This window comes from Formica exsecta, unplaced genomic scaffold (genome assembly GCF_003651465.1).
Source record: "Formica exsecta isolate Colony F162 unplaced genomic scaffold, ASM365146v1 scaffold661, whole genome shotgun sequence".
Lineage (NCBI taxonomy): Eukaryota > Metazoa > Arthropoda > Insecta > Hymenoptera > Formicidae > Formica > Formica exsecta.
The window spans coordinates 121,390-127,100 of record NW_021853424.1 but is presented as its reverse complement, the minus strand read 5'-3'; positions in this window follow the sequence as shown (position 1 = coordinate 127,100).

The following is a 5,711-nucleotide window of genomic DNA, read 5'->3' as shown; positions in this document are numbered from 1 at the left end:
TAATACATTAATAATATTAATAATAGAAAGTACATCCCGCTATTTTAGCTTCAAAAGATTTTTTATCCCGATTATTTAATCAAAGGCTTACTCGAAGTTTTTCTCATTGATTAATCTAATAACGTAAGTATCCCTAAAATCCAAGACAGAGTTTATGAATTTTATTCATTAATTGGTCTCAGAGCGATCAAACTTGCTTCACTTGAAAACGCTATACGTTACCGCCGGCATAGCCCTTAGGTTCATTAGAGTACGCAAACCTCCTCACCCGGCAAATGCCTTCGTTAAGGTGGAGATACCATCGAGGAGGAAAAATGTGTGAGGATAGGCTTTTTCCTCTTTTTCATTTCTCAGGGGTGAGGTATTATTTTATTTTTAATACAAAATTTAATACAAAATAATTTATTACATGAAATTACACGAAATATGCGTATAATAAAAATGTACTAGAAATTGTTAGACTAGACAAGACTGTTTAGAGCCGATTAATTACGTAATATTTATTATTAATAATCGACATACAGTTATAAAGCTTAATAAGTTTTATATAATGTAAAGAGTCGCGACTAAAAGAGTCATTAATAAAGTTATTAACCGTCTTTAATTATAGAAGAAAGTTGTGCACTATAGGTGCATTTTGCGCAGACTTTCAAAGAAAAAATTCAAGACGCAAAAAATAGACAAAGTTTCGTTGTACATCAACGATTAAATTATAAAACGAATCGCGATTCAAAATTCGCGGGCAAACGCGACAAATAAATAAACCGACTATTTATAATATTCGATTGTGATACGCGTAATTTCTATAATAATCGAAACTCACACACACGTACGCGTGCGCGATATAATCACTATCATTTTATGCAAAGATATTTCGACAGACATTCGATATTTGTTATAGCATCCACCGCGCGATTTATTTTCCAACACGTGATTTTATACGAACGTCGCGATTAACAATAAGAAAGAAAGTTGTGCACTTTTGATGCATTTTGCGCAGACTTTCAAAGAAAAAATTCAAGACGCAAAAAAATAGACAAAGTTTCGATGTACATCAACGATTAAATTATAAAACGAATCGCGATTTAAAATTCGCGGGCAAACGCGACAAATAAATAAACCGACTATTTATAATATTCGATTGTGATACGCGTAATTTCTATAATAATCGAAACTCACACACACGTACGCGTGCGCGATATAATCACTATCATTTTATGCAAAGATATTTCGACAGACATTCGATATTTGTTATAGCATCCTAAAAAAAAATATAAATCTATACATAATAGCTATATCCATGTTTAATCTATTGTTAAGTCTTTCTTTTTCATATAAAAACAATAATAATATGAATACTAATAATGATAGAAGAACACTTTTAACAAAGAGAAGAAAAAATATATTTTTTTCACACACACGTACGCGTGCGCGATATAATCACTATCATTTTATGCAAAGATATTTCGACAGACATTCGATATTTGTTATAGCATCCACCGCGCGATTTATTTTCCAACACGTGATTTTATACGAACGTCGCGATTAACAATAAGATATATATTTTATCTCGTGGATGATTGTTAATAGAATAAAATGGGTCTTATAAGCCTTTAAATATCGTTATAAAAATCGCGTTATTGCCACGTTTTATAGAGAATAACAGACCTAACGATTTTAACAAGGCCCTCCCTCCGCCGGGTGATATGCTGATTAATCCAACAAAGAGAAGAACGATCTTAAAGGCGGAGAACTTGTCTTGTTTCTACATCAGTTTCTGCAAAATCGATCCGCAAAGAAAAGTTAAGTGTTGTGTTAAATGTGCGAGTACAAATAATTATCGGGTACCAACTGCTCGAGACAAATCGAACCCGATAAAAGCAAAATTAAAAAAAATTTTGATTCAAACACTTTGTACAATAAAATAAATCGAAGTAATTTCAAGTAATTACTTCTAAGCTATTTTTCTGTAGCGTTCAAATAAATTAATTTGTCGATCTTTTACTGATATCGGGGTACCCATTCGATTTGTCTCGAAGTTTTTAAGTATTCGCACATTTTACGTTACATTCATATATATAATTTTGTATATAACGTAATATTTAAAGAAGTATAAAATGTTTTTAAAAAAATATACTGATTTGTGCATATATTTTATTATATATATAGAATAGTACATATATCCAAAAACATTAATCCAAGTCTAATGTTCTAGGTCCTAGAGTAGCGGGATGTCCAGTATCTGCAAATAGTTTCTTAAAAGAAACCAAAAACTAATGTTAATATCCCAAGTGCCTAGAAATAGTTTCTCAATAAAAACCAAAAATTATATTAATTAATAGTTAATTATTAAAATATATTTGTTCGTAACCATTATTTTTTATCAAAAAAGTCAAAATTGGACAAACTGATAGCAATTAGAAATTACTAAAAAAAAATATAAATCTATACATAATAGCTATATCCATGTTTAATCTATTGTTAAGTCTTTCTTTTTCATATAAAAACAATAATAATATGAATACTAATAATGATAGAAGAACACTTTTAACAAAGAGAAGAAAAAATATATTTTTTTTCTAAAAAAATATATACTGTTTAAATTAATTTCTTAATTCGACTTTAAAGAGACGTGTGGTGCTCGTCGTTATGTTACTACCGAAATCATTACTTTCAGAAATCGCCAGGAAAACCTAGGATTAATTCCAATCCTGCAACGAAAATCCCCAATTTTCAACAAAGCACCGAACTAGACGTCGCGGATGGATCTTACAAAAACCAACAAGAAATAATTCCCCACGATAAAGATCGTTTCGACTACTTGCCGGTACGAACCAAATAACTTTATTAACATTTACCTGACGAGAGGGACAGCAATCGCGTTCAAGAACAGAAAGAACGGAAAAAACGCGGAAAAATATGGTGTTTCTGAAAGAAACTATGATATGATCAGCGCGCGTTATAAAAATGAGTTACCATCACACGTATATAATTGATAAAATTATTAGCGTTCTTTATTTAATAAATTAGATAAAATCTACAAATCAGAAAAAAATGTTTTCTATAATTTTCCTTTCATAATTTAGACTTTAATTTACTTTTGCAATAGATGCAATGCATATCAAAAGAATTTATTAAAAGTTATTCAATTTGATTTGTTTTAGCTCATCCATTTGTATCCGATGCGTACAATACTAAAAAGCTCTATATAAATATGGAATAATTTTATAAATTATAAAAAAACTTCTTTTTACATGGAAACTTTTATAAGATATATGTAAAAATCTTTTTTTTTTAATTTTCTCTCGTTTGATTTGTTGTGTCAAATAAAGAGACCGAATTAATGCGCGTACGCGATTTTTAACAACCAATATACAAATAATAAATACTCACCCTTGGGTTGCTCCGCTGGTGCAGGATGCCTCTCCTAGGCCTTCTCCTCCTCTCAGGATATCAGGGTCGCTACTATTTATTAAACGATTAATGTATCACGGAGCTTATCGTTATGTTAATTAATGGATTTTGCTTCGATCGTTTTATAGCACGTTCTTAATCCACCTAATCCAAATTATATCTAGATCATCGAAAAATCAAATGATGTAGTATCATGAACAAAATATATTTGATTCTATTTGTTGTTAAAGAAATAATTATTGTCCGTAAAGATCGCAACAAAACGATATTTTATAATTTAGATTTATGTCACTTTGATTCTTACGTTGAAAAAGATTCTTACTTGCACTTTATCGGTTTGAGAATAATTTTAATGGATTAATGACATTTTTAATTAAAATGATATCAAAAACACGATATAATTCGGATAATTTTTACTTAGATAAGGAAAAAAATATTTTATTTAATTTTTAAATTTATTTCGAATTGAAATTTATTCGGATAATATTCGGATCTTGTTCTTCGAGCGAAAATAATGTTAAGCAAAGCGTATCTATTGTTATGTTTATTTTTAAAAGACATACAGTATGTATATTTCAAAAGACTGTATAGTATCAATTATCTTATCGTTTTACTTTTATTTATATATAAATTACGCTTATATAAATTTATATATAATAGCTTTTAATGTGCATCAGTGTGCACTAGTGCATCCAACTGAATTTATAAATTAAAAAATCACTTAAATAATATAATTAATAATAAATTAATTATTAATTATAAAAAGCTATATTAATTAAAAGCATAATAATTTGATATTGTTTAAAATGCTTGATAATTTTGTTTCAAGAATAAAAAAAAAGTAAAAGCTATTTATTGTTTATATTTATATCTTCTACACGTTATATATTTAAAAATTAGAAAAAAAATTATTAAGAAAATTAATTTAAGAAAATTAATTTTATATTACATGCGCATATATATAAAAATATTTCAATAATATAATAACTTATTATCGCTGTCCGTAATATATACTAGAATGGCAAAACATCACGCGCACAGCTAATAAAACATTAATAAATCCATAATATCTCTCCGCATTTTTTATCCACAATGTGTTTAGCACGGACATGCACCAACCGGTCGTTTTACCATGGCATCAAAAAATGGATCTGGCCATGTAGTTCCGCCGGCTCTAAAATGGATTCAGTTAGCGCCACTACAGCTAGGAAAACGGTCTCACGAGAAACGGCGGCATGGCCCCTTTCAGGCTTCTCTCTGCTAATAGTATGATAGAATTATGAAAAATATACAAGAAAATTATAATTAAATTATTTCTGTTAATAATTTAGATATATATTATTAAATATTATTGTATTTATTACAGTTAAATAAAAATAAAATATATAGTGGTTAGTTAACAAATTTGCGTAATTTTAATTATGCTATTGCTAATCCCAAGCTCGAATAAGAATAGAAAAAAATAGAATAAATATAAGATTCTTTCTCTTGCTATATAAAAAAAAAATTTTGCTGTAATAATTGAAATCTTCAGATATAGTTTGCTTTTGCAAAAAAAGAAAAAAAAGAAAAAAAGAGAGAGAAAGCTAGCATTATATTAAAAATATATTTAGAATTAAGAATGTTCTCTCTGTTGATTTAATTGTAAATTAAAAATAAAAATTTAAAGTAATTGCGCATAATTGTTGAAACTGTCTTAAAATTTACTTAAGACAGTCTCAACAATTTAACAAAGACAAAAATTATTTATCTAAAAATATTCAGGGATCAATGAATAATAAATAAATATAAAAATAACATGAAATGTTAAACTACAAGCTTCTATATTTTTTTTAAATTAGCTATCTTTTTTATTTAATAATTATGGCTGTAAAAATTTGTAGTGTATTTTATTTATTAAAATTTTCAGAAATCTTGCGCAAGAAATTATCTTTTCTTTGAAATAAAAAAAAAAATTTTGCTGTAATAATTGAAATCTTCAGATATAGTTTGCTTTTGCAAAAAAAGAAAAAAAAGAAAAAAAGAGAGAGAAAGCTAGCATTATATTAAAAATATATTTAGAATTAAGAATGTTCTCTCTGTTGATTTAATTGTAAATTAAAAATAAAAATTTAAAGTAATTGCGCATAATTGTTGAAACTGTCTTAAAATTTACTTAAGACAGTCTCAACAATTTAACAAAGACAAAAATTATTTATCTAAAAATATTCAGGGATCAATGAATAATAAATAAATATAAAAATAACATGAAATGTTAAACTACAAGCTTCTATATTTTTTTTAAATTAGCTATCTTT